Source organism: Monodon monoceros, unplaced genomic scaffold, assembly GCF_005190385.1.
Source record: "Monodon monoceros isolate NGI ecotype Baffin Bay Population unplaced genomic scaffold, NGI_Narwhal_1 Super_Scaffold_14, whole genome shotgun sequence".
NCBI classification, from domain to species: domain Eukaryota; kingdom Metazoa; phylum Chordata; class Mammalia; order Artiodactyla; family Monodontidae; genus Monodon; species Monodon monoceros.
In genome coordinates, this window is record NW_021703770.1 from 61634902 (window position 1) to 61645150 (window position 10249).

Below are 10249 nucleotides of genomic sequence, written 5' to 3' on the forward strand. Positions count from 1 at the left end.
AAAAGACCTGGAAAAGGGGAGGCATGCCATGAACCTAGAAAAGGAAAGCCCAGTATTATACATCAATTCCTGCCCCTGCATTATTACAATTCCAGTGCAAATCCAAAAAGTAGGATGCATTTGGAAGATGTACAATAATGGAAATGTTATAGAAGAAAAAAGACTTAAAACATTTTATAACATACTGGTGAGTACTATAGAGTACTTACATAGCAATGGCTAAATACATCAGAAGAACAGTATAGAGCCCAGAGACTGGTCGCTGTATGTGGGTAAATATATGATAGAGATGCCATTTCTTATCAGGAAGAGTCTCTGTTCTTAAAAAAAAAAAAAAAAAAAATGGTGTTGAGACAGTTGGCCACATTTGGAGAAAACAAGTTAACTCCCTCACAATATTAACAAATTTCACATGGATCAAGGGTGTAAACATAATGAAATATAAAATTAGAATACATGTTACATTGTTGGAAAAGTGAAATCATTCTTTAAAAGACAAAACAAAAAAATTATTAATAAATTTAGAGGACAAGGGGAAGATGGCAGAAGAGTAAGACGCAGAGATCACCTTCCTCCCCACAGATACACCAGAAATACATCTAAACGTGGAACTCCTACAGAACACCTACTGAACGCCGGCAGAAGACCTCAGACCTCCCAAAAGGCAAGAAACTCCCCCACATACCTGGGTAGGGGGAAAGAAAAAAAAATAAACAGAGACAAAAGAAAAGGGACGGGACCTGCACCAGTGGGAGGGAGCCGTGAAGGAGGAAACGTTTCCACACACTACGAGCCCCTTCTCGGACGGAGACTGCGGGTGGCGGAGGGGGGAGCTTCGGGGCCGCGGAGGAGAGCGCAGCAACAGGGGTGCGGAGGGCAAAGCGGAGAGATTCCCGCACAGAGGATCGGGGCCGACCGGCACTCACCAGCCCGAGAGGCTTGTCTGCTCGCCCGCGGGGGCGAGCGGGGCTGGGAGCTGAGGCTCGGGCTTCGGTCGGAGCGCAGGGAGAGGACTGGGGTTGGCGGCGTGAACACGGCCTGTAGGGGGTTAGTGCACCACAGCTAGCCGGGAGGGAGTCTGGGGAAAAGTCTGGAACTACCGGAGAGGCAAGAGACTTTTTCTTCCCTCTTTGCTTCCTGGTGCGTGAGGAGAGGGGATTAACAGCCCTGCTAAAGGAACTCCAGACACGGGCGCAACCCGCGGCTAACAGCGCGGACCCCAGAGACGGGCATGAGACGCTAAGGCTGCTGCTGCCGCCACCAAGAAGCCTGTGTGCGAGCACAGGTCACTATCCACACCCCCTTCCGGGAAGCCTGTGCAGCCCGCCACTGCCAGGGTCCCGGGATCCAGGGACAACTTCCCCGGGAGAACGCACAGCGCACCTCAGGCTTGTGCAACGTCACGCCGGCCTCTGCCGCCGCAGGCCCGCCCCGCACTCCGTGCCCCGCCCTCCCCCCCGTGCTAAGTGAGCCAGAGCCCCCGAATCAGCGGCTCCTTTAACCCCGTCCTGTCCGAGCAAAGAACAGACGCCCTCCAGCGACCTACACTTAGAGGCGGGGCCAAATCCAAAGCTGAGGCCCTGGGAGCTGTGAGAACAAAGAAGAGAAACGTAAACCTCTCCCAGCAGCCTTAGGAGCAACGGATTAAATCTCCACGATCAAGTTGATGTACCTGCATCTGTGGAATACATGAATCGACAACGAATCATCCCAAATTGAGGAGGTGGGCTTTGAGAGCAAGATTTATGATGTTTTCCCCTTTTCCTCTTTTTGTGAGTGTGTATGTGTGTGCTTCTGTGTGAGATTTTGTCTGTACAGGTCTGCTTCCACCATTTGCCCTAGGGTTCTATCTGTCCGTTTTTTTTTCTTAATAATTATTTTTTACTTTAATAACTTTATTTTATCTTACTTTATTTTACTTTATCTTCTTTCTTTTTTTCCTTCCTTCCCTCCTTCCTCCCTCCCTCCTTTCTTTCTTGCTCTCTTTCCTTCTTTCTTTCTTTCTACTTCTACTAATTCTTTCTTTCTACTTTTTCTTCCTTTTATTCTGAGCCGTGTGGATAAAAGGCTCTTGGTGCTGCAGCCAGGAGTCAGTGCTATGTCTCTGAGGTGGGAGAGCCAACTTCAGGACACTGGTCCACAAGAGACCTCCAAGCTCCACATAATATCAAATGGCGAAAACATCCCAGAGATCTCCATCTCAACACCAGCACCCAGCTTCATTCAATGACCAGCAAGCTACAGTGCTGGACACCCTATGCCAAACAACTAGCAAGACAAGAACACAACCCCACCCATTCGCAGAGAGGCTGCCTAAAATCATAAGGCCAAAGACACCCCAAAACACACCACCAGACGTGGACCTGCCCACCAGAAAGACAAGATCCAGCCTCATCCACCAGAACACAGACACTAGTTCCCTCCACCAGGAAGCCTACACAACCCACTGAACCAACCTTAGCCACTGGGGACAGACACCAAAAAAAACAAGAACTATGAACCTGCTGCCTGCAAAAAGGAGACCACAAACACAGTAAGATAAGCAAAATGAGAAGACAGAGAAACACACAGCAGATGAAGGAGCAAGATTTAAAACCCACCAGACCTAACAAATGAAGAGAAAATAGGCAGTCTACCTGAAAAAGAATTCAGAATAATGATAGTAAAGATGATCCAAAATCTTGGAAATAGACAAAATGCAAGAAACATTTAACAAGGACCTAGAAGAACTAAAGATGAAACAAACAACGATGAACAACACAATAAATGAAATTAAAAATACTCTAGATGGGATCAATAGCAGAATAACTGAGGCAGAAGAACGGATAAGTGACCTGGAAGATAAAATAGTGGAAATAACTACAGCAGAGCAGAATAAAGAAAAAAGAATGAAAAGAACTGAGGACAGTCTCAGAGACCTCTGGGACAACATTAAACGCACCAACATTCGAATTATACGGGTTCCAGAAGAAGAAGAGAAAAAGAAAGGGACTGAGAAAATATTTGAAGAGATTATAGTTGAAAACTTCCCTAATATGGGAAAGGAAATAGTTAATCAAGTCCAGGAAGCACAGAGAGTCCCATACAGGATAAATCCAAGGAGAAATACGCCAAGACACATATTAATCAAACTGTCAAAAATTAAATACAAAGAAAACATATTAAAAGCAGCAAGGGAAAAACAACAAATAACAACCAAGGGAATCCCCATAAGGTTAACAGCTGATCTTTCAGAAGAAACTCTGCAAGCCAGAAGGGACTGGCAGGACATATTTAAAGTGGTGAAGGAGAAAAACCTGCAACCAAAATTACTCTACCCAGCAAGCATCTCGTTCAGATTTGATGGAGAAATTAAAACCTTTACAGGCAAGCAAAAGCTAGAGAATTCAGCACCACCAAACCAGCTTTACAACAAAAGCTAAAGGCACTTCTCTAGGCAGGAAACACAAGAGAAGGAAAAGACCTACAATAACGAACACAAAACAATTAAGAAAATGGGAATAGGAACATACGTATCGATAATTACCTTAAATGTAAATGGACTACATGCTCCCACCAAAAGACACACATTGGCTGAATGGATACAAAAACAAGACCCATATATATGCTGTCTACAAGAGACCCACTTCAGACCTAGAGACACATACAGACTGAAAGGAAGGGGATGGAAAAAGATATTTCATGCAAATGGAAACCAAAAGAAAGGTGGAGTAGCAATTCTCATATCAGACAAAATAGACTTTAAAATAAAAACTATTAGAAGAGACAAAGAAGGACACTACATAATGATCAAGGGATCGATCCAAGAAGAAGAGATAACAATTGTAAATATTTATGCACCCAACATAGGAGCACCTCAATACATAAGGCAAATACTAACAGCCATAAAAGGGGAAATCGACAGTAACACATTCATAGTAGGGGACTTTAACACCCCACTTTCACCAATGGACAGATCATCCAAAATGAAAATAAATAAGGAAACACAAGCTTTAAATGATACATTAAACAAGATGGACTTAATTGATATTTATAGGACATTCCACCCCAAAACAACAGAATACACATTTTCCTCAAATGCTCATGGAACATTCTCCAGGATAGATCATAGCTCGGGTCACAAATCAAGCCTTGGTAAATTTAAGAAAACTGAAATTGTATCAAGTATCTTTTCCAACCACAACGCTATGAGACTAGATGTCAATTACAGGAAAAGATCTGTAAGAAATACAAACACATGGAGGCTAAACAATACACTACTTAATAACGAAGTGATCACTGAAGAAATCAAAGAGGAAATTTAAAAATACCTAGAAACAAATGACAATGGAGACACGACGACCCAAAACCTATGGGATGCAGCAAAAGCAGTTCTAAGAGGGAACTTTATAGCAATACAATCCTACCTTAAGAAACAGGAAACATCTCGAATAAACAACCTAACCTTGCACCTAAAGCAATTAGAGAAAGAAGAACAAAAAAACCCCAAAGTTAGCAGAAGGAAAGAAATCATAAAGATCAGATCAGAGATAAATGAAAAAAAAATGAAGGAAACGATGGCAAAGATCAGTAAAACTAAAAGCTGGTTCTTTGAGAAGATAAACAAAATTCATAAACCATTAGCCAGACTCATCAAGAAAAAAAGGGAGAAGACTCAAATCAATAGAATAAGAAATGAAAAAGGAGAAGTAACAACTGACATGGCAGGAATACAAAGGATCTTGAGAGATTACTACAAGCAACTCTATGCCAATAAAATGGACAACCTGGAAGAAATGGACAAATTCTTAGAAATGCACAACCTGCCAAGACTGAATCAGGAAGAAATAGAAAACGTGAACAGACCCATCACAAGCGCTGAAATTGAAACTGTGATTAAAAATCTTCCAACAAACAAAAGCCCAGGACCAGATAGCTTCACAGGTGAACTCCATCAAACATTTAGAGAAGAGCTAACACCTACCCTTCTCAAACTCTTCCAAGATATAGAAGAGGGAGGAACACTCCCAAATTCATTCTACAAGGCCACCATCACCTTGATACCAAAACCAGACAAGGATGTCACAAAGAAAGAAAACTACAGGCCAACATCACTGATGAACATAGATGCAAAAATCCTCAACCAACTACTAGCAAACAGAATCCAACAGCACATTAAAAGGATCATAAACCATGATCAAGTGGGGTTTATTCCAGGAATGCAAGGGTTCTTCAATACAGGCAAATCAATCAACGTGATACACCACATTAACAAACTGAAGGAGAAAAACCATATGATCATCTCAATAGATGCAGAGAAAGCTTTTGACAAAATTCAACACCCACTTATGATAAAAACCCTGCAGAAAGTAGGCACAGAGGGAACTTTCCTCAACATAATAAAGGCCATATATGACAAACCCACAGCCAACATCATCCTCAATGGTGAAAAACTGAAAGCATTTCCACTAAGATCAAGAACAAGACAAGGTTGCCCACTCTCACCACTCTTATTCAATATAGTTTTGGAAGTTTTAGCCACAGCAATCAGAGAAGAAAAGGAAATAAAAGGAATCCAAATCGGAAAAGAAGAAGTAAAGCTGTCACTGTTTGCAGATGACATGATAGTATACACAGAGAATCCTAAAGATGCTACCAGAAAACTACTAGAGCTAATCAATGAATTTGGTAAAGTTGCAGGATACAAAATTAATGCACAGAAATCTCTTGCATTCCTATACACAAATGATGAAAAATATGAAAGTGAAATCAAGAAAACACTCCCATTTACCATTGCAACAAAAAGAATAAAATATCTAGGAATAAACCTACCTAAGGAGACAAAAGACCTGTATGCAGAAAATTATAAGACACTGATGAAAGAAATCAAAGATGATACAAATAGATGGAGAGATATACCATGTTCTTGGATTGGAAGAATCAACATTGTGAAAATGACTCTACTACCCAAAGCAATCTACAGATTCAATGCAATCCCTATCAAACTACCACTGGCATTTTTCACAGAACTAGAACAAAAAATTTCACAATTTGTATGGAAACACAAAAGACCCCGAATAGCCAAAGCAACCTTGAGAACAAAAAACGGAGCTGGAGGAATCAGGCTCCCTGACTTCAGACTATACTACAAAGCTACAGTAATCAAGACAGTGTGGTACTGGCACAAAAACAGAAAGATAGATCAATGCAACAGGACAGAAAGCCCAGAGATGACCCACGCACATATGGTCACCTTATCTTTGATAAAGGGGGCAGGAATGTACAGTGGAGAAAGGACAGCCTCTTCAATAAGTGGTGCTGGGAAAACCGGACAGCTACATGTAAAAGTATGAGATTAGATCACTCCCTAACACCATACACAAGAATAAGCTCAAAATGGATTAAAGACCTAAATGTAAGGCCAGACACTATGAAACTCTTAGAGGAAAACATAGGCAGAACACTCTATGACATAAATCACAGCAAGATCCTTTCTGACCCACCTCCTAGAGAAATGGAAATAAAAACAAAAATAAACAAATGGGACCTAATGAAACTTCAAAGCTTTTGCGCAGCAAAGGAAACCATAAACAAGACCAAAAGACAACCCTCAGAATGGAAGAAAATATTTACAAATGAAGCAACTGACAAAGGATTAATTTCCAAAATTTACAAGCAGCTCATGCAGCTCAATAACAAAAAAACAAACAACCCAATCCAAAAATGGGCAGAAGACCTAAATAGACATTTCTCCAAAGACGATATACAGACTGCCAACAAACACATGAAAGAATGCTCAGCATCATTAATCATTAGGGAAATGCAAATCAAAACTACAATGAGATATCATCTCACACCAGTCAGAATGGCCATCATCAAAAAATCTAGAAACAATAAATGCTGGAGAGGGTGTGGAGAAAAGGGAACACTCTTGCACTGCTGGTGGGAATGTGAATTGGTACAGCCACTATGGAGAACAGTATGGAGGTTCCTTAAAAAAACTACAAATAGAATTACCATATGACCCAGCAATCCCACTACTGGGCATATACCCTGAGAAAACCATAATTCAAAGAGTCATGTACCAAAATGTTCATTGCAGCTCTATTTACAATAGCCCAGAGATGGAAACAACCTAAGTGCCCATCGTCGGATGAATGGATAAAGAAGATGTGGCACATATATACAATGGAATATTAGCCACAAAAAAGAAGCGAAATTGAGCTATTTGTAATGAGGTGGATGGACCCAGAGTCTGTCATACAGAGTGAAGTAAGTCAGAAAGAGAAAGACAAATACCGTATGCTAACACATATATATGGAATTTAAGAAAAAAAAAAATGTCATGAAGAACCTAGGGGTAAGACAGGGATAAAGACACAGACCTACTAGAGAATGGACTTAAGGATATGGGGAGGGGGAAGGGTTAGCTGTGACAAAGCGAGAGAGAGGCATGGACATATACACACTACCAAACGTAAGGTAGATAGCAAGTGGGAAGCAGCCGCATAGCACAGGGAGATCAGCTCGGTGCTTTGTGACCACCTAGAGGGGTGGGATAGGGAGGGTGGGAGGGAGGGAGATGCAAGAGGGAAGAGAGATGGGAACATATGTATATGTATAACTGATTCACTTTGTTATAAAGCAGAAACTAACACACCATTGTAAAGCAATTATATTCCAATAAAGATGTAAAAAAAAAGAATTTATTAAAATTTCATATTCTATGAAAAAAGAAACTGAAGACACAGCAAATGTAATGGGAAACTAATGTTAAGAACATAAAGTTTACAAAAATAAATGAAAAAAACAACAGGCAGTAAGTAAAGATTATGAACACATGACAGTGAAAAATGGCTGCTAAATATTAAAAAATACTCACCATCACTAGTGGTCAATAAAATGCAAACTAAAACAATACGGAACTTTTTCATTCATCCATTTGGCAAAACGTTAAGTTTAGTATAGCCATGAATCCTTCCGTGGACTTTACTGGGAGTATAAATTCTCTGACCTCCAAAGCGAAGGTCTGTATAAATTTGGTGAGATTGGTATTTTCTGAATTTTGAGTAGTACTCATCACTGAAGCCATATGCCTGGAGTTTTCTGACAAATTGTTTAAAATGTCCTCCCCTTTAAATGCATAGCATTCTTTGAGACGTCCTCTTATTCCACTTACTGCATACTTGAACCTTTTCTGTGCTTGTGTTTATTTTTCATTTACTTTGGCAAGTTTTTCTTTTCTAACTTCTTAAGGATGTATGAACAGCTTATCAATTTTCAACCTTTTTTTCTCTAATACATGTATTTCGAGATTATAAATGTTCTTCTGTTTACTGCTGTTAGCAACATCCCACACGTTTCATCTACTTATCCAAAGTCTCCAATAATGGCTTTGAGTTTTTCTTTTTCCTCTTAGTTCTGTCAATTTTGTCTTCTTGTAGTCAGAAGTGGTGTTATGAGGCACATAAACACTTCTCCAAGATGACCTGGCCCTTTTATGGTTATGTAATGCCCTATTTTACCTCCAGGAATCTTATTTTCTTTATCTGATATATAAGCATGTTAATGCCGGATTAGTTTTGCAGGCTATATCTTTATTCATCCTTTTACTTTAAACCCTGTGAACAGCATGTAAGTAGTCCCTTACTAATTTTTTATCTAGTTTTCTATCAGTAAGAGAACAGTGTTAAGGTCTCCAACTATGATTGTACATTTGTCTCTCCATTTAATTATATCATCTTTGCTTTTGTATTTTGAAACATTGTTATTAGGTACATATATACATTAACAGTTATATGTCCTTTTGATAAATTGACCCTTTAATCATTCGGTCAGAGATCAGAGAGTGAGGAAGCATGACTTGTAAGAATCTGGGGGGAAAAAATGTTCCAGGTAGATCAAATGGCAAATACAAGGGTTATGAGATAGAAACCAGCTTTGAAGTCTGAAGGACAGCAAGAAAGTCAGTGTGGCTGGAGAAGATAACTGATGGGGTGAGAGGCAGGAGGTAAGTACCAAGAAGAAGCCAGGGGCTGGATTATATACGATCTTATAGACCAAGGCAAGGAATTTAGATTTTCTTCTGTGTATTGAGAAACCATTGGAGAGTTTTCAGCAAGGGAGTAATGTGATCTAATTTGTGTTTTTAAAAGACTGGCTACTGCGCGGAGAAAGGTCTGTACGGAAGCCAGCTAACAGGCTATTGAAGACACCGATTAAACATGGAGGACTGGACCCATGACCTCACTTCAGGTCCCTCCCGAATCCCACTAAAACCGTAAAGGCCTTTCTACAAAAGCAAAACCCACAAGGACAAGGATAATAGGAATAGAAACTACTCCACCAAAGGTTTGGCCGTTGAAAGCAAATGGAAGAGTGCTAACCCATTCTGTAGACCTGACAAAGCCAAGTGCTGAGCCGAAGTGAGTAATGGCAAGAAGCAAACAGAGTTCCACTGCGGAATTTCTCAGCGACTCGGAAATGAGCAGGTGGCTTTGGATGTGGGCATGAGAAGCCTAGTTAAGAAGCTGGCAGATCCACTCCAAGCAAACAACCTTCCCAACCTGGGCAGCAGAATTAAGGTGTATTCTCCAGAAAAGTTAATGGGGATCAGGGGGTGGTACCGTACTGAAAACAGGATATTATTAGGTGAACGTTAGAATGTTCTAACATGGTTAGAATGTTCACCAAAGTAGCTTCCTGAACACACTCTCCTGCCTGGTTGCCTAAGTGTCTTCACAAGGGAATCTGAGCAGCTGCCAAGGCAAGACCCGCAGAGACTAACATCTCTGGTTGCCCGTGAAAACTCCCAGGTCACCTTAAGGCGAAGCCCACAACTGGGATTCCTGCCCACATACACCAAGCTTCCAAACATCTTTTAGTGCCTCTCTCTAAAACATGAGCACAGAGCCAAGGATCACCACGCTCCATCAAGCCGTGATGCGAAACACACTGCGGCAGCCATGAACACACACCCCTCAGATCTGCTGTGCAGGGGGAGTGTGATCAGACCAGGGCCCCGCTGCCACGCTACCCTTCCCCCCAGGCAGCTCCCAGCCAATGACCAGGTGCAGCAGGAGTAACAAGGCAGCCCCACCCAGGAGACAGAACTGCTCTGATGAGCAGTTTTCCCTCGAGGACTCTGCACAGCCTTGCCAAGCTTTCTTAGAATTCGCTGTACTGTAAGCGACCTCCCCTCTGGGTCCCTCCCACACCCACGAGCAGCTCAGCTAACTATTCCTCTGGCCTGCTCTGGGTCCCTCCCACC